We start from the raw sequence: 20302 nt of genomic DNA, 5'->3' as shown, positions 1-20302 counted from the left end.
TAAGTATTTAATAAGAGACAGAGAATAAGAGTATTTAAGGTCTACTGTAAGGAAATCAAATTATATTTGCAAAACTTTATTATTGTTTGAGTTATTAGAAAGTAGAGAGAGAAGGTGGGTGAGGTAATATCTTTTACTGGACCAACTTCTGTTGGTGAGAGAGACAAGCTTTCGAGCCACATGGAGCTCTTTTTCAGGTCTCTATGAAAGGTGCTCCCAGTATCACAGCTAAATGTAAGGTGGAACAGATTGTTAGCAAAAGCAGTTAGCACACATTATAAGGGACCATTCAAGGTAGAGTGGCCTGTTAACACCTCTGCAGTCATAGCACAAAAAGAGGGGGTTAGTGGGTTACAGATTGTTGTAATAAGCCATAAATCCAGTGTCTCTGTTCAGTCCATGATTTTTAGTGTCTAGCAGAGTTATGAATTTAAGCTCCCAGGCTCGTTTTTTGAAAGTGTTGTGCAGGTTTCCTTTGAAGATGAGGACTGATAGGTCAGATATAAAGTCATTGGTTTATGAAAAGTGTTCACCCACAGGTGAGTGGGGTGTTTTTTGTTGTCTTTTATCATTTTCCTGTGTGAGTTCATTTGAGAGTGTGGAGGTTTCACCCACATAGCTGCTGTTGGGGCATTTAGTGCACTGGATGAGGTACATCACATGTTGTGATAGACACGTGTCGGGCCCATGGATCTGAAAGGTGTGTTGTGGGAAGTGTTGATCATTGTAGCAGTGCAGATACGTTGGCAGGTTTTGCATATCTGTTGTTCTGTCAGGGTCTGGTGCCACTTTGAGGTGGTGTGTCCAGGTCTGTGGGGAGCTTGCTTCTGATAATGAGCTTGGTGAATATTACTAGAAAGTCATGAAATCGGATATTCACAGAAATAAAATACTATAGGAGGAATACAAGGTATTCATCTTGCAGGCATGCATCTTGTTTCCCAACACAACACTCAAAAGAAAGCCATCTTCTTCCATTCTTTCAAGACAAATGTACACAAGGGATTGCTGGGACTCAGAAACCTGAAGCTGCAAATCTCTGTCTTCATATCTTCTACTGCAGAAAGAGAGTTCAGGTTCAAGCTACTAGCTGGCAAAGCTCTTCTGCTGCTTCAGAAGTAAGTTCACATACAGGAGAGTGAGAAGGAAAAGAATTTCTTGCCACAATGAAACAAATCAGAGAGACTGCAGGATGCAGAAACCTCAGCCCTGTTTCCTCCAGGAATCCCTCACACACATCTGTCACCTGTTATGATTACAGAACTTCAGTGCTGCACCCTGACAACTCTGTCCCTCCCACTGATGAATCTGTACAAAGTTCTTTCTTTTCGGAAGACAAGATAGTGTCTCTTAGCTCTTCTCTGTTATATGGATTAAGCAAACATATGTAGCCCAGGGGATTTTGTCTGAAGCTTCCACATACAGCAAAGGAGGGGAGAAACACACTTGCAGCTTGTCAAGGAGGTAGACATGAAAAAGCAAACTAAAAAATTTAGCACAAAGGGGGGAGAAACCTCACAGCTTAACTTATATGCATTGATAGTGAAGCAAACATTTCTGTGCTTAATTCTGTTTAGGGTTTTGCTTTCCAGGTTCCCTTTAAGTGCATCAGTGCTCCTTCCTTATTCTTAATGCTTGCTTTTTTTCTGCTACAGAACAGTATGTCCTTGCAGAGATATCATTGTTATCTTTCTGTGTCATAGATAACCCAGCTCTCACTCCTCACCATCAAGGCATCAGTCAAGGTAATTTGCCTCTTGTTCCTCTTTCAGTGCTTCCTTTTCATTTGTTTGTCAGGGTACTGTGTGTCCTGGGCCTCTTCTCAGTCTATTCATCCTAACCTAAGGGTGGGTTGAGATTCTCCTTTCACATTTTCCTTCTTCTTGTTGCTACATTTCTCCATATTCCTTAGTCCTTCTCAGTGTCCATCCACTCTTTCTGACGTGTTTGCCATAATGCTGCCTTGCTTCATAATATAGCCAGTCTGATTTTTCTGAATAACTTCAGCTGGTGTTTTGAGTCCCGTCACTTTCACTTTTAGAATGGAAACCATCTTGCATTTTGTATGACATAGCTGTCTTGAGATTTCTACAGTAACAAGAACACTGTACAGGTGCTACACCAAACCTCTTTAGGTTTTCGGTAGTCACTGGGTGTGGCAGTTGATGCGTCTCATTTCTGATGTCATCTTTGTTGTTGGACTATGTCAGTGTGTGACTTCCGTCTCTCAAAACTATCTACACTTCCGTACACAAGTGCTGGCTTTCCAGAGTGCCAGGGGGTGCTCAACCCCTGGCTTTGCCTCAGGCCCCGCCTGAGGCAAATGGAGCTCAAATGGGGTGGTGCTTTTTAAAGGCATTGTCTATTTATGATTCAAAAACACTATAGCATTACTCAGTATTTGATTATGTCTGTAGAGTCCAGTATATTTCTACTGTGTATGTCTGTGATGGGGCTCACTCACCACTATGGCGCCTTCTGCTGGCTGTCCTGGGGATTAACTCTGTTCGCCAGTGCTCCCTCCTCTGGTGGTGCCTTGCCACCATCACTTTTGTTCCAGGACCTCTGCCACTCCCAGGACTGCAGTGTCTTCTTCAGTAAAACTGCCCTCCAGCTGTGCCACACTCTGTGTTACTCCCTTCCGGGGTGACCTGCAATTTCTGTCCAGTCACTTCTCTCAGTGGCAACTGCACTCCATTGTCCTGGGGCTGCTTCCCATGTGGCTCCATAACCCTCTTCTTCCCTTACCTCAGGGCCTCAGCCTGAAGGCCTTTGCAGCCAGCCAGGAGCTCTCTCTAGCTCCCCTGGTCCCTGCTTGTAGCACTGCTTTGTCCCAGGTGCTGGCCCTCCTTCTCGGCGCCTGGTCTTCTCCCCTCAACCTCCAGTCAGCTACTGCTCTCCAGCCCTTCTTATATGAGCCTGCCTGGCGATTGGCTGCTTCTTCTTTCAGCGCCTTTCTAATTGGCTGCCTCCGGCGCTGCTGCTCTGGGGCTGCTTTTAACGCCTTTTCTGCCAGTGAGGGGCAGCCGCCCTATCACAATGTTACATGAGGTTTGCAAAAAGGATCATAATAAGGTAATGTTTTCTGATTTTAGTGAAGCTAATTTTTGTTAATAAGTTACTTTGTGGTCATAATTGGAAAATGTTAGTGTTTGACTTAGGAATCAGAGATGCTGCTGCAAAGAAGTATATAACTGTTTTCAGTTTTGTATGCCAAACCTTGAGATCACAAGACAATATGAATTATTGCGTGAGAATCTACCACTTGTACTGTCATAAATATAAAGGGAAGGGTAAACCCCTTTGAAATCCCTCCTGGCCAGGGGAAAGCTCCTCTCACCTGTAAAGGGTTAAGAAGCTAAAGGTAACCTCGCTGGCACCTGACCAAAATGACCAATGAGGAGACAAGATACTTTCAAAAGCTGGGAGGAGGGAGAGAAACAAAGGGTTTGTGTGTCTGTCTGTAGTCGTCTTGGCCGGGGACAGAACAGGAATGGAGTCTTAGAACTTTTAGTAAGTAATCTAGCTAGGTATGTGTTAGATTATGATTTCTTTAAATGGCTGAGAAAAGAATTGTGCTGAATAGAATAACTATTTCTGTCTGTGTATCTTTTTTGTAACTTAAGGTTTTGCCTAGAGGGGTTCTCTATGTTTTTTTAATCTAATTACCCTGTAAGATATATACCATCCTGATTTTACAGGGGGGATTTCTTTATTTCTATTTACTTCTATTTTTTATTAAAAGTCTTCTTGTAAAACACTGAATGCTTTTTCATTGTTCTCAGATCCAAGGGTTTGGGTTTGTGGTCACCTATGCAAATTGGTGAGGCTTTTTATCCAACATTTCCCAGGAAAGGGGGGGTGCAAGTGTTGGGAGGATTGTTCATTGTTCTTAAGATCCAAGGGTCTGGGTCTGTGGTCACCTATGCAAATTGGTGAGGCTTTTTACCAAACCTTGTCCAGGAAGTGGGGTGCAAGGTTTTGTGAAGTATTTTGGGGGGAAGGACGCGTCCAAACAGCTCTTCCCCAGTAACCAGTATTAGTTTGGTGGTGGTAGCGGCCATTCCAAGGATAACGGGGGTAATATTTGTTACCTTGGGGAAGTTTTGACCTAAGCTGGTAAAGATAAGCTTAGGAGGTTTTTCATGCAGGTCCCCACATCTGTACCCTAGAGTTCAGAGTGGGGGAGGAACCTTGACATGTACAAAACTAGCAATTGTAATGAACCCTTTTTTCCTACTTCCCCAGTTAAATTAATATATTCTTATTAATTAGTACCAGGGCTGTCCCCAGGGGTGTGTGGGGCCCTGGCCAGCCCACCCACCTTCCAGCCCAGGACCTGCCCCACTCCACCCCTTCCCCCAATGCCCCTGCCCTGCCCCCACCCCACCTCTTCCGGCCTGTGCTCCACCCACTTCCCACCCCATTCCACCCCTTCCCTCAACCCCCGCACCTGCCTCACCTCTTTCTGGCTTCCACCCCCTCCCCCAAGTGACGCCGGGGGCCAGCGGGGTGGAGTGGGGCGGATTGGGGCCAGGTCGCTCGCTGCTGCCAGCGCCAGGCCCCCCGCTCACTCCCTTGGCTGCTTTGGACCCCGCGTCCTGAAGCGTGGCCCCCCCCAAAGTGCGGAGACTGGGGCGGTTGCCCCAGTCCATCTTATGGACAGGATGGCTCTGATTAGTACTGTTCTCTTCGGGTGCTGTAAGCTTATACTCTTCTTTACAAACAGTGTAAGACCCATTTACTGCACCTTCTGAAGATGCAACAAAGAAGATGCAACCTGGGGTGGAGTGAGGGAGTGGGGCAAAGGTGGCTTTAAATAATTTTTAACCAGAGTGAATAAAAATTGATAATTAAAAAAATAATTTTTTAATTTAAATCAGAGTCTTTGGATTTAATTTAAATTATATATTTTTTCTTTTTAAAAATTAACCTGTTTAAAATTAAATCTGAATTTAATATATAATATGTGAATGCTTACATTTATTATACTTTCTTAAAACAGGTTTCAGAGTAACAGCCGTGTTAGTTTGTATTCGCAAAAAGAAAAGGAGTACTTGTGGCACCTTAGAGACTAACCAATTTATTTGAGCATGAGCTTTCGTGAGCTACTTCCGATGAAGTGAGCTGTAGCTCACGAAAGCTCATGCTCAAATAAATTGGTTAGTCTCTAAGGTGCCACAAGTACTCCTTTTCTTTTCTTAAAACACTTAAAGATGCTGAATTCATGAGCCTATTTAAAAAAGACTTTGAGTTAAAGTTTCCTTTTCTATATAAAGAAAGAATCAAGGGCAAAAGCTTCTAACATTTGAGGTCAAGCTTTATAAATATGGCACAATAGGTCAGCCTAAGTAACTTAAGAAATTGTTTCATTTTCAAGAGATTTAGACGAGCCTAGGAATTTAAGTTTGAGTCTCTTTCACAAAGGCATATTTGAAAAATTTCCCAGGCTGACCTGAAATCATCAGTTTAATTCACTGATTATAGTTAATCCCTCTGTTTAATAAATTATGTACTTGTAATGTGAAATATGTTTATATAAGAGAAGTCTATGTATCCAAAATATTTTAAGGTTGTTTTAACACAAATAAATTTTGTGCTGTTTCGTATGTTTAATTAAATTCCAGTTACTGTCCTAATGCAGCTTGAAAATCATGAGCAAAAAGTTAATGATCTAGTATATAAGCAAATGTATCATTTGCCATTTTCTATCATACTAAAAATGTACAATTAGTAAGAATCTGAAAATACTGAGTTATATTAAAAAATCATAGATACTTACAGTGTACCCTCCTAGGTAGAAAAAAGATCTACCAAATCTAGTGTAAAGGCTCTATTTTGTTATAAATTAATGTGTTTTAATAGTTATATCAACCAGTGAGGGTTCTTTAGAAAATAACTGAAGTACAAATGGAAAAGTTAATTAAAATTGATGATTTAAATCGAGGCTTTCCACTTGGTGACTTAAATCAATCCATCCTGCTTTTGTCCTCTGGAATTGCTCTACTTCAGGGTGTACCCTTTCCTATGCCAGGTCTGCCTATGGACTGTTCTGCTGTTCCCCTCCTGTCAACGGAATTCTCCCCCAGCCAATTGCAGGGCTTTTACATTTCCTGTATGCTACCACACACAGAGGCTGTAGTGGGAGTTACAATGTCACCTGCTGGGTAGGCAGCTAAAATCAGCTTAAAATAGACACAATCTTGTCTGAGCTTTATTTTTTTTAAGGGCAGAGGTATAGTCTCTTGGAGATATTTGGGGAATTTTATTCATTCAAATTTAGCTGATTTTTATCGGGGTTAAATGAAGAAACTAGCTTTAATGGGAGTTACCTACATACATTCTCAAGCACTGAACTGAGAAAAGAGCCCACATTGTGTCTGTTTGGGGACTGTGCTAAGAAACCACATTTTTAAAGTAACTTAAATAATGTAATCACAACCATATGCGTGAAAAAGATTGGACAAATGACCAGGGAGGAGTATAAAAATATTGCTCAGGCATGAAGGAGTGAAATCAGGAAGGCCAAATCACACTTGGCGTTGCAGCTAGCAAGAGATGTTAAGAGTAACAAGAAGGGTTTCTTCAGGTATGTTAGGAACAAGAAGAAAGCCAAGGAAAGTGTGGTCTCCTTACTGAATGGAGGAGGCAACCTAGTGACAGAGGATGTGGAAAAAGCTAATGTACTCAGTGCTTTTTTCGCCTCTGTCTTCACGAACAAGGTCAGTTCCCAGACTACTGTACTGGGCAGTACAGTATGGGGAGGAAGTGACCAGCCCTCTGTGGAGAAAGAAGTGGTTCAGGACTATTTAGAAAAGCTGGACGAACACAAGTCCATGGGGCCGGATGAGTTGCATCCGAGAGTGCTAAAGGAGTTGGCAGATGTGATTGCAGAGCCATTGGCCATTGTCTTTGAAAACTCAGGGCAAACCGGGGAAGTCCTGGATGACTGGAAACAGGCTAATGTAGTGCCCATCTTTAAAAAAGGGAAGAAGAAGGATCCAGGGAAGTACAGGAACTCCTCACTTAAAGTCGTCCGGTTAATGTTGTTTCGTTGTTACGTTGCTGATCAATTAGGGAACATGCTCGTTTAAAGTTGTGCAACGTCTAGCGTCTAACACCTTCTAACGTCTGGCAGCTGCCTGTTTTGTCCACTGCTTGCAGGAAGCGCAGCCCGTTGCAGCTAGCTGGTGGGGGCTTGGAACCAGGGTGGACCGGCAGCCCCCCTATTAGCTCCCCGCTCCCCGAAGTTCCTGTGCAGCAGCTGCTCAGCAGGCTACCAATTGCCAGCAGTTCAGATATCCCTCCCCCAACTGCCATGTGCTGCTCCTGCCCTCTGCCTTGGAGATGCTCCCCGGAGCCTCCTGCTTGCTGTGCGGGGATGGAGGGGAAGAAAGGGAGGAGTGGGGGGGGGGGCTAATGTCAGGGTGTCCCCCTCTCCCCTGCACGCCACTTACCCCTTCTCTATATAGAGTAGGCTGGGGACATGGACAGAGAGAGACAGAGAGAGCTTAGGGCAGCAGCTGCTGTCTCAACTTCCTGAGCCACTTAAAAATGAGATCAGCTTACTTAAAGGGGCAGTGCACATCTATTTCTCTCTCACACACAGGGTGTGTGTCTCTGTCTCTTGTCTGCCATGCTTGCTGTGTCCCTGCCCTCCATTCCTGCTGCCTTGTAGTGTGAGGCTACATTAACAACAGTGTGTTAACCCTTGAGGGCTCAGCCAAACGGTAGTTCATTATTTAGCAGTAACGCATTCTCTGGGAAATATCCCACCCCCTTCCATCCTCTGACTTTACCACCTCAACCAAGCTTCACAATCATCATTGCTGTGTACAGTATTAAATTGTTTGTTTAAAACTTTTACTGTGTGTGTATATATTTATATAATATAATACATTTTGAAGCACTTAGAGGAGAGGAAAGTGATCGGGAACAGTCAGCATGGATTCACCAAGAGCAAGTCATGCCTGACTAACCTAATTGCCTTCTATGATGAGAAAACTGGCTCTGTGGATGAGGGGAAAGCAGTGGACGTGTTATTCCTTGACTTTAGCAAAGCTTTTGACTCGGTCTCCCACAGTATTCTTGCAAGCAAGTTAAAGAAGTATGGGCTGGATGAATGGACTATAAGGTGGATAGAAAGCTGGCTAGATCATCGGGCTCAACAGGTAGTGATCAATGGCTCCTTGTCTAGTTGGCAGCCGGTATCAAGCGGAGTGCCTCAAGGGTCGGTCCTGGGGCCGGTTTTGTTCAATATCTTGATTAATGATCTGGAGGATGGCGTGGATTGCACCCTCAGCAAGTTTGCAGATGACACTAAACTTGGAGGAATGGTAAATACGCTGGAGGGTAGGGATAGGATACAGAGGGACCTAGACAAATTAGAGGATTGGGCCAAAAGAAATCTGATGAGGTTCAACAAGGACAAGTGCAGAGTCCTGCACTTAGGACGGAAGAATCCCATGCACTGCTACAGACTAGGGCCCGAGTGGCTAGGCAGCAGTTCTGCAGAAAAGGACCTAGAGGTTACAGTGGACGAGAAGCTAGATGTAAGTCAACAGTGGGCCCTTATTGCCAAGAAGAGTAACAGCATTTTGGGCTGTATAAGTAGGAGCATTGCCAGCAGATCGAGGAACGTGATCATTCCCCTCTATTCAGCATCGGTGAGGCCTCATCTGGAGTACCGTGTCCAGTTTTGGGCCCCACACTATAAGAAGGATGTGGAATAATTGGAAAGAGTCCAGCAGAGGGCAGCAAAAATGATTAGGGGACTGGAGCACATGATTTATGAGGAGAGGCTGAGGGAGCTGGGATTGTTTAGCCTGCAGAAGAGAAGAATGAGGGGGGATTTGATAGCTGCTTTCAACTACCTAAAAGGGGGTTCCAAAGAGGATGGATCTAGACTGTTCTCAGTGGTAGCAGATGACAGAACAAGGAGTAATGGTCTCAAGTTGCAGTGGGGGAGGTTTAGGTTGGATATTAGGAAAAACTTTTTCGCTAGGAGCGTGGTGAAGCACTGGAATGGTTTACCTAGGGAGGTGGTGGAATCTGCTTCCTTAGAGGTTTTTAAAGTCAGGCTTGACAAAGCCCAAGCTGGGATGATTTAGTTGGGGATTGGTCCTGCTTTGAGCAGGCGATTGGACTAGATGACCTCCTGAGGTCCCTTCCAACCCTGATATTCTATGATTCTATGAAAAAGGAAGTAGGGGGTGCTTTTAGTAGTGAAATCCAGTGTCTCATTGAGGGTACATCTGAGAGAAGCAAAATAGGGCATAAATCCTTTTTTTTTTTTTAAACTTGCAGGGCCTCTTTAACTCAGTGATGACCTTCTGGTACAGCACACTTGTATGAATATATATTTCCTTTGCAGACAGTGGAATTACTCTAGTTTCATGCTGATATAAGTGAATTTGACTCCGTGAAACTAGGCTGGTCTATTTTACAGTTCTGGTTCTTATGCTCTAGTACACTGCTGATACTGGTATGCAGATACCGCAAAGGAATGTTAAAATCATCCATGACGCTCTTTTAATTGAAACTGAAAATTCATTAAGCTTTTATTCAAAGCCTAGATGTTGGGCCTAAATGTTTTTGACTGGTGCCCCTTTGTGGACTTTGAAAGGTTGTTGTTACAGGATTTGTGTCCTGTTTATAGTAGAGTCTGGATTTCAGTATCTAACCGCTTGAATTCAGAGAGGAAGCATTGTTGAGTCGAAAAGGCACAAGCCTAGACAACAGGACTCCTGGGTTGTTATCAGTTATATCGCTGGCTGGCTGACTCTGACTCAGTTTAGCAGTCCATCCCTATTCAGTAAGCATTTATGCATGTGCGTACATAAGTCCATCCCTAAATGCTTTGCTGAATTGAGACCCATGTGAGGGCAAGTTATTTAATTCCTCTTGCCATAGTTTACCCTACCTATCAGAGGAGTATAATACCGCCTCACAGGCATGTTCTGAGGTTTAGGGTGATACCCTGGCTCTTTTGAAGTCAACAACAAAACTCCTATTTACTTCAACAGTGCCAGGACTTGAGCCTTAATGTCTGTCGGATCCTTAGATTAAAAGTGCCATATAATAAAAGCAAAATATTATTCTTCCCTTTTGCTGAAATCCTTATTATTGCCCCTTTCCTCAACCCATTAGTACACCCCAGCACAGTCCTGTCTTACATTTTCTAGCTCAGTGAATCTCAGTGTAGAAGACACCAGAAATTTGGTTTTGCATAGGAATTGTGATGGACAGAATAGAAAATAAAATCTCTGTAAAGGAAGTGAGGTTTTCTCCAAAAGTTTCTGATACTAATGTTATTTTTAGTATCACTGTTCTCAGAACTGACATTAATTGTACTTGTGTGATGGCTTAGCTGTATTTACTTAGAACATGCAGTCAAAATATCTATCTGAAAGGTCAGCTCTGCATGGGATATATTATATGTGTGTGGAAAATGATAAGAACCTGCCTTTCGTAAGAGACTGTTTTCTTTTGAAGCATATACATAAAATATTTTCCTATGTTTCCTTTCAGAATATACCCAGTCTTTGCAATTGTCATGCACACAATATCTCATCTGCTCTTGATGAGTAATGATAATGTTAAAACAAATATTTTATTTACCTGTAAAAAAGCCAAACAAGTGCTCACCTTGGATGAGCGGGTAGTAGAATTTTGCAAGACTGCCTGAACCAAAACTAATTTGCCTCCTTGTTGTGACTGGGAGGGATAATGAATGACACAGGGGTCTGGCAATAGGATATAAAGTGCCCGCCTCCTCTACAATATTGACTTGAATTCAGCCCAAATCAACAAAGCCTGAAACTTACCCTCTGGATGCACAGTGGCTCATATTTCATGATTTGGTGATCTCAGTCCACTTCCCATTGGATAACTGTTCAGACAACAATAACTAGCCCACAGCTGGTCCTGATTACACGGCAGAGAAATTATGGATTATGACACTGATTCAGGAAAACAAGTAAGCACAATCTTAAATTCATCCTTGTTCAGGAAAGCACAGGCAGTGCTCACTTTGTAATAAAAAAGGGTGCCGTGGCTCAGCCCTGGCAAGCGCTAGCACAAATTAAGCACTGGCTGGGTGGCCAGGAGAGTGGCGGCTGCTGGCCAGGCACCCAGCTCTAAAGGTGCTGCCACCAGCGGCTGTGCAGAAGTGAGGGTGGCGAGGTATGGTGTGCTGCCACCCTTACTTCTGCACTGCTGCTGGAGGTGGTGCTGTGTTCAGAACTGGGCAGCCAGAGACTGGTGGCTGCTGGCCAGGAGGCCAGAGCTTCTGGGGCTATGAACTGCCAAGCCCTGGCACAAATGGAGCACTGCTTTCAAGAAAAGAAGTCCTGTGCAAAGCCAGTTGGGCATAGTGTATGCTTAAAGTTGAACTTGTGCTTAAGTGCTGCTCTGAATCAGAATGCTTTCCTGGATCAGGGCCTGAATGGACCAGACACTGAATTATCCATTCTTTCCTATACCTTACCGCTGCAAATTAGGAACACACTGGTGGGTCAGAATGTGGGAGCTCGCACTGCCACTACCTGTGATGTGACAGTTCTGTGGCACAGGAGGGAATTCAGAGTCTAAGATCACCAATCTGGTACGTTTCACAGGCATTATTATTTCCCATTATTTCCTCTTTACCTCATCAGTGAGTCTCCTCTTCCCTTTATTCCCTGAAGTCACCTAGCTGGGCAGTTTGTGATTCATGACACAATTTCCTGAAACTTTTTTTTAACTTCTTAAAATATATAAATATTGTGTGTTATTGTGTGTGAGTTTTTATTAGCAGACATTGCAGTTTCACCACAGCATTTTCAATGGAGTTGAAGTTAACATATGGACCTGTCAGCATTCCTCACTCAGCAAAACTCCCAAATGACTTCAATGAGAGTTTTGTGTTAAGGAAAAGTTAGTATATGTGACTCCATTTTGGTTTGGGGCCCACCATTGTATAAAAGCAAGCACATCATGCACCAGGAGGAGTGTTCTTTAGATACTGCATTCCTGTGAAAACTCTCCCCCTTGTTTCCAGCCTGTCTCGACTCCCGGTTTCTGTTCTTTGGCTGTTCCTAACTCCCTGCCTCCTGGACTTGTGATGTGGGCCCCCCATCCTGATAAGAAAGGTTACTGATGCATTGCTTTAGGACCATGTTGTGTAGTTGAAGTAATAGTTTAGCACGGGGAATGTACCTAGCAGGGATAGGTGGTAGATAAGGAAAGGGTTTGTCTATTGGCTAAGGTTTCCAATGCATGAGGGCAACATGCTTTGCTAAAAGGTATATAATCTTTGTATAACCTGCATTCAGGGTCCCCTTCTGACTAGCAGGGGGGCACCACGCTCGAGCGTAATAAACTTAATATCTTTGGGAACTCTGCAGTTGTGGACTTTGTTTGTGAGCCTCAGCCTAGACTCGAACTGCACACGACCTATCAGGTATAATTCACAGCATTTGTGAGGAGTGCTGAGTGGGGACCATCATTCGTTTACTTCCTTGGTTTCTCCGTTGGACTCACTGATATCAGCACAGTGAATAGTATTTGTTAAATCTTGTTGCAGGTCCAGCAATTGATACTCTTGCAAGTTGATGTTTCTCTAATTGTGGGGGTGGGCAGGGGAAGGAAAATCCTAAATTGCACTCCCTTCAGAGATCTATTTAATATGTATCTAGAATCTGCAGGAAATTCTCAATCACATTTTAACAATGTTACTTTTGACTATGCTTTTCAAAATAAGATTATTTCAAGAGTTTTTTTTAAGAGGATCAAGTTCCTTTCATATTTTGTTACTTAGAATCACTAGCTATGATATTGTAATGAATTGACCTGTGTGTGTATAGTAAGATCTTGCAAGTAGTGAGACTATAGTAAGGTTGTATCAGAATTTTCTGTGTTATGGGATCTTGGTGTCCCACTTGTTTTTTTTTCTTGTAACCCTATTTTGTAAACATGCCATAGATAATTTGAACCAAATTTCAGCCACTAATTAATATGAATATGGAATGATCTCCAATGTGTATCTTTGGTATGGATATTTAGGAATTTTGGGAAAACTAGAACAGCCTATGTATCGAAAATCCTATTTTTTCCACATAGCACACCTTCACTGCCCCCCGCTGCTGCCTAATATTGTGATATCAGAGATACTGAGCCACTCATCATTACTGCCCTCCAGTTCATATGCATACCTGGGAAGAGTCACTGTTCCTCTGGTTGTCATGGCAATGGCTGTCTTTGATAACTGATTTACCTCAGACAGCTGTGACATGACTACAAAGAAGGGTCATAGGAGGAACTGCAATGAAACAGACTGGATTTAGATAAGATCCTGCTGTGCTCCTTTAGGTTTGTGTTGTGGTAAATTACACTGTTTCTTTGTAAAGGGTAGATGGTTTGATTGTTACTTTCCTCAAAAAAGCGTTTATTGACAATAAGATAGAAGGGTTCCTTTTCATGCGCATTGATTATATGCTTCTTACAAATTGGGGACTATGGGTTTCTTGAGCGTTTGCCTTTTTTTAAAATGGGAAATTATAACTGAGGCGTTTAATCCAATTTAATTAGTTTCACCATATTGGTCAGCCTGGCACTGAGTGGTCAAATATGGAATGTTGCAAAGATAACAATGGGAATAAAAGAAAAATTGAAAAGAATGTATGTTAAGGTTGCTGTCATCAGTAAACTAAACCATGAAAAGTTAGGAAATACAAAGAGAAGGATTAAAAGGTTGTATAGTTAAGCACTCTCAAGTTTGGAAATGACAGAATGAACATTAGCTCTGGAACCTTAATTTGGCCCCTTTATACATATGCATTATGATACTGTCTTTAACTACACACAGAAATTACTAGCTGTGAAAAGTTTGTTTTAAGTAATTTGCCCAGGATCACACAGGAACTTGGTGGCTTAGTCAAAGTCGCCAGGGTGGCATTCAACTGCTGTAATCATGAGACCATCCTTTTCCTTTCTGCAATTCACTGCAAATCTTCCAACTACCACAATAAATGAGGCAGAGGTCCTGCAGACAAGACTCCTTTGCTAAACAACCCTGATTCACCCACAAAACAGATCTGTCCTGTGAACTGAATGAACCAAGGATCCTGTGCTTGTATATACATATAAAAATAATGTAATTAAAGACTGTGTCATAATGCAAACTCACGAGGTTGCATAGGGAACATTCATTTGCCATTTCCTAACTTGAGTGCTTGATACCACAACCTTTTAATTCTTTTTATTCCTTAAAGTTGTATTTCCTAACTTTTTTTTACAGTTTATTTATGAGTAACCTTAACTAAGGTTAAACAACAGGTTTTTTTTGTGAAATAACACATGTACTTCATTGCCCTCTACTGTGGCTATTGTAAGTAGCATATTAATAACTGTGAAGTCCTAGATCACCACAGATTTGAGCACAGATTGTTGGAAGTTCTAAGTTCAATCCATTTTTACAGTTTCTTGAATTCTTAGGAGCATGTTCTTTCCTCATTTCCTTTTTGTAGCTCCCTCTATTATCAGTAGATTTGGGCCTTAAGTAAATACTTTTAATTTGCTTAGTGATTACTTCAGATCAAAATAACAAGAGTTGGCAACAAATAATAGGTCCAGCCAGGATTTGTTTGTGGTTTTAGTTAAAATAACAAATAAATAGGCAGGCTGAAGTGTTTTGTAATGCTTTTTAAAAGAGCATTAGAAATTCAAGAGAAAAAATACAAGAGACCACTTTTAGCAAATAGGTGCTCTAAGATAAGACCTTATTGATACTCAAAGAAATGCTGTCTTGTTTTTCCCCCTTCTCCTTTCCTTTTTTTCCTTCTTGCAGTTTTCTTGCCTATGTCTCTCATGCTGCCCATATGTGAGTGAATGCTATTCAAGAAGTATTTTTGTCCCTTGCCCCCAAGATCATGTGGATGCACTTGAAAGATTTGGTAAACGGGGTAAGGCCTCTTCTGCATCTGAAATTGGAGAAGTTTAAATGCTACTGCCATTCTTCCATACTCCTTTTTATTTTTATTAGCTCTTAACTCCTCTTTGGACTGTATTATCGTGAATAATCCATTCATGCCTGTGAGGCTGATACTGGGTTGGCAGTGGTGTGTAGTGGCATATTTTGCTGAGGCAGGTAAGGCCTGGTTTCTCATCTGAAATCAGATCATGGATGCTGCTGCTTTGTGGATGCTGACTTTCTGTTCTTCAGCAAAAGTTTGAACTTCTTATCTCCTACTACATAGGCTGTTGGTGCAGTAGGCAAAGGTTTTGTCAGAGAATGGATGGTAAATGCTGGATGCTAGGGCCATACCTGCTGGTTCTCCTGCTTGAATGGTGTTTCCACATGCCCGTTAGAACTGGGATTTTGGGAGTGGGGTTCTAGTTATCTTACTGGTGTTGTGATTCCACTCTGCCATATTCCCAGCGTGTGACAAAGCTGCTCAGTCCCTTTGGCTAGAGTATTGGCATGATGACACAAGAGTGTGCCTGTGTAGTGGTGTGGCGTATGCAAGCACGGAGGCATTCTTATTTCTGCACCTTGCCAGGACACTGCACTCTCTCTGTTCAATTCAATGTCCCTTTCCGGTGTGGCAGCTGTGGCACCCACTTACAGTGTTGAGATTGTGGAGGCTAGTTGCTGAAAGTATGAGGGTAGGCACTCTTCTTTTCTCCCTCTTTTGCTGGGTTCTTCCTAATTCCTTCTAATGACTTACTGAGTTTCAGTGGGGTGGGGGAAGAGTGAATATAGTGACCAAAGTATTGTTTAATTTTAAAAGTAGAAAGCATTTAGAGGAAAGGATTTCAAAACAGCCAACACCCATCTATCTTATCTGTAAGATACTGTCCCTGATCGTGTAGGCAGGCCCGATTTCTTCAGACACCTCAACAGGTGCTTGTGTCAATCTAAATAGTTCCATAGTTGCAAATAATCCCATTTTATGCAGCCAGACTCTTTCTGATCTTCTGGTTGTTATGTCAGATGTAGGGTTGTGGGATTTTTGGTAATCTAGTAAAATGGTTTTAAACAGTTCCCAATTATTACTTACATTTTTCTATTTAAATTCTTTCTTTTCTCCAGGTGAAATGGTTCATAGTTGTTTTCAGTTTGTGAAATTTGCCCTTTGAAATCACCAAGGTACATCTACTACTGGTTTGGACTTCATTCTATAATCAAGAGCACAGATTTCAGATTAGTCTTCAAACTCTGAACTCTATGAGGTTCTGCTCTGAATGGATCTGTATAATTGGCTTGGTGTGTGCTTTCACATGTTTTTAGGCTATGTTTATACAGGGCGTTGCTTGTTTGTTTTAATGTCCTTTTACTAGTTGGTGTGTGTGTTCCTTGTTCTAATTCTTCTTGTCTTCTCTTCACAAGCTAAACTTGTCCATCAGGGTTGTCATGGCACTGCTGGATAAAACCTGGAATGTGGGAATGTAATAGGATTCTGGCCCTTTAATGGGGCTCTAGGGCAAATATGGGCCCCCATTCCTGGCTCAGCACTGAATAAGAGTTCTGGGACATGTAGTTCCTCAAGAGGCTGTAGGAACTATATGCTGGAGTGCAAAGCATGCTGGGAAGGAGGCTAAGGAAATAAGAGTTTACTGTTTTTCAGAGAGTGAGAGAGAGATTGCAGTGGTTATTCCTCCAATAGTGAGTGAGAGAGTGAGTGTACAAGTGAATGCATGCCTTGAAAAGAGCCAGGCTATGCTAGGGATCCCAGGAAACATCCTGGGAATGAATATGCATTGGGTCTCTGCTTAATCTGCTGAAGGAAAAGATGCTGAGTGGTAGGAGCTATTGGTGTCTCTGTAAATAAGAACCCCGGGTTTAGGAATGTGACAACAGCAGATACCTGCAGAGAACAGCCAGCAGGTGCTGTGAGATGGAGCTGGGAAGCCTGGAAATGGGAGATGAAAGTGACTCTGCCAATTGAAGTAGAGCTTGCAGAACACCTGGGTTGGGATTCAGTGTCCTTTGAGGGCTGAGAATTGTGGCTTCCAGAAGAGTGAAAGAGGGAGTCAGTCCCCTCTGCAGTCAAGTGGGAGACCAGGGCAGAGAGCCTGGAAGCTGAGCAGTTGAAAAGTTAACTGAGGATTGCTTAATTTGGACCCTGCCTCAAAGAGAAGAATTTTGGGGAGCCCAGCTACTCTAAGGAGTGAGAGTCATACTGACTCTAGGGTGTGACTGTGCCTTGGAAAGAGGTTAGAGCTCTTGATTTGTGCTTTTTGTTGGATTTCCTTCCACATCTGTTGCATATTAATGAAAAATAAAAAGGTATGTTCTAAGGATTTTTCCTTTATTTTAGTGTGAAAGAGAAATCTAGCATCACAAAACAGGTGCTGTCAAGGTTCCTCCCCCACTCTGAACTCTAGGGTACAGATGTGGGGACCTGCATGAAAAACCTCCTAAGCTTATCTTTACCAGCTTAGGTCAAAACTTCCCCAAGGTACAAAATATTACGCCCGTTATCCTTGGACTGGCCGCTACCACCACCAAACTAATACTGGTTACTGGGGAAGAGCTGTTTGGACGCATCCTTCCCCCCAAAATACTTCCCAAAACCTTGCACCCCACTTCCTGGACAAGGTTTGGTAAAAAGCCTCACCAATTTGCCTAGGTGACTTAGACCCTTGGATCTTAAGAACAATGAACAATCCTCCCAACACTTGCACCCCCCCTTTCCTGGGAAATGTTGGATAAAAAGCCTCACCAATTTGCATAGGTGACCACAGACCCAAACCCTTGGATCTGAGAACAATGAAAAAGCGTTCAGTGTTTTACAAGAAGACTTTTAATAAAAAATAGAAGTAAATAGAAATAAAGAAATCCCCCCTGTAAAATCAGGATGGTAGATATCTTACAGGGTAATTAGATTCAAAAACATAGAGAACCCCTCTAGGCAAAACCTTAAGTTACAAAAAGATACACAGACAGAAATAGTTATTCTATTCAGCATAATTCTTTTCTCAGCCATTTAAAGAAATCATAATCTAACACATACCTAGCTAGATTACTTACTAAAAGTTCTAAGGCTCCATTCCTGGTCTATCCCTGGCAGAAACCAGCATACAGACAGCCCCAGACCCTTTGTTTCTCTCCCTCCTCCCAGCTTTTGAAAGTATCTTGTCTCCTCATTGGTCATTTTGGTCAGGTGCCAGCGAGGTTACCTTTAGCTTCTTAACCCTTTACAGGTGAGAGGAGCTTTCCCCTGGCCAGGAGGGATTTCAAAGGGGTTTACCCTTCCCTTTATATTTATGACAGGTGCTTTTTCTTTTCAGTCCCTGTTTTTATTGGTACATTTTTACTCTGATTACCCTTTCAGTGGAAAAGTCTTGCTTGTTAGTTGAATTAAGGCAATAGTGAATCAAAAGGTTTGCTATCATCAAGTTGACCCATATCAGCCAGTTGTATTACTTTAATTTATCCACATGACCTCTTGCTCTCAGATGACAGCCTTCTTATACACTAAGCTATTTGTAGTGGAAGGGTGCTGTGAGGGGAAGAAAAAATTGCCACTCGCCTAGAATGTGAATTGTAAAATGCTTTCCCAGAGCTGTCCATTCTTAATTTCCTGTGTTGTTCAGTCTGTTAGAAGCATCTCTGGTGAAAAGTCAATATGATCTATGTTGCTGTTTCAAAACAAATGCCTCTTTGTCCTGTAAGGTTATGTATTCTTTCAGCTTTCAAGTAATTCTGCCAGGAAAGAAAAGAAAATTAAATGGCATTTCTGTCTTCTTTTTGTTTACATGTTGTTTTCCCCTCTTGTGAGAGCAGAAACTCTTGTGCTCTCTCTCTCTCTCACACACACACACACTCCTTTTTTTAAAAGAACATTTTTAATTACATGGTTTTTATAATGGTAATATTATAAAAAAATACAGTGTGTGTAAATCAGTGGTGACAGTCAACTTGGAGTGCGCAAATGGTTTTATTGAAAATTGTTGTTCGTTTGTAAAGTGAGGTGTTTCTAAGACCCTTTGTGTTCATTGTTGGATTTGTTTAGATGAAGCTTTTGTTTCCAAGAGTTAGTGGTCTTGATGTGCTGACACAAGTAACTGAGGAGTTTGGGTTTTTTGTTTTTGTTTTTTGAGTTTTCTCTTTATTTAAACACAATACTATTTCATGTAACTTGCATGATCCTAAAACACCAGGGTAGACTAGAACTATAATGTGTAGATGACGTAGGTGGATATACTTAGCTAACTGCTGACTGGACAAAACTGCTAATTACTGGTAACTTATCTTAAACGTAAGGCTGAGCTGAAGGAGGTCACAATTAATAATGTGAAACTTGGAGGGAAAAGATGCGTCCTAGAACTTGCCAGCTGACCTGTTTTGGACACACCACCGTGCGCTGTCTTTGTAAATTGGAGGTACTCTGTCCTATCAGAACAACTCACCACTGGAATAATTGCTTAGTATGCATACTCCAGAGCAGTGCTTAATTTGTAATGAAAGGGGTGCCAGGGCTCAAGCAATTAGGTGCTGGGGTTTAAGCAACTTTTTTATATTCATAATTGATGCAGCAAGCCCAGAGGTGCCAGAGCTATTAACTGCCAAGCTTAGAGTTGCTGGGGCTCAGCCCTGGCAAGCCCTGACACAAATTAAGCCCTGCTCCAGAGTAATAATCCAACTAAAGGTGGTGGTGGAGGGGAGGTTCCATTGGTTGATCTGCTCCTCACTACCTGGGATTGTCTGGTGGCAGTCAGATGGACCCTCTTCCCACAAACCACTAGAAAAGTGGCCAAAGCCAGCAAGTAGAAATAGCTTCTTGTTTTCTGTGGGACTTTGGATTCCATCTAATAGCAGGCAGTATTCCCTATAAATTCCATTTCATTCCTTGCAAACCTCCAACATTCTGTTGGCAGAATGTGACTGGGCATGGGGAGCCTCCCACTAGTGGCCAGGCAGAAGCCAGCCACAGTGGCAGAGCAGACTGCTTTGTTAGCACCACCATGGACCAAACCCATTCAAAAGGGGCAGGGCCATGACCCTGCTCATCTCCTCCCCTCATGCTGCATTCTCCTAAGGAGTGACATAGCAGCTGTAGTGCCAGAAGTGCTGGAAGGCAGTATTTCCATGAGCCAAAATGCTTCCCACTGGCCTGGTACGGCTCCGCATTGTCCCACATGTGCCTATGCCTAGTTGGCACAGTGTGGTATTAAGCCTTATATAACATATTCTGCTTTCTAGTCTATTCTGACCTAAGCCATTTTCTTTGCCTCTTTTTATAACTGCATCACTAGCCTTAACTATTTTAGTTTTGGTGTCCTCAAGCTGATGGATTCTCAAGATTGTTTTTTCTCA

General features: G+C 42.4%; 1 long non-coding RNA gene across 2 annotated transcripts in view; it reads left to right on the top strand.

Moving 5' to 3' along the window:
- LOC311524865 overlaps positions 1-20302 on the top strand; it is a 134869-nt gene that overhangs the window by 80525 nt on the left and 34042 nt on the right. The window contains exon 10 of one of the 2 annotated variants that reach the window (XR_014712631.1): positions 1704-1745. The exons of the other annotated variant lie outside the window; for it this stretch is intronic. This is a non-coding gene — a long non-coding RNA (uncharacterized lncRNA). The remainder of the gene's footprint in view (positions 1-1703; positions 1746-20302) is intronic. 2 annotated transcript variants of the gene reach the window in all.

This window comes from Lepidochelys olivacea, assembly GCF_965140295.1.
Source record: "Lepidochelys olivacea isolate rLepOli2 genome assembly, chromosome: 8".
NCBI classification, from domain to species: Eukaryota; Metazoa; Chordata; order Testudines; family Cheloniidae; genus Lepidochelys; species Lepidochelys olivacea.
Note: the sequence above shows the minus strand (reverse complement) of the source record. Positions and strands in the feature narration are given on the sequence as shown.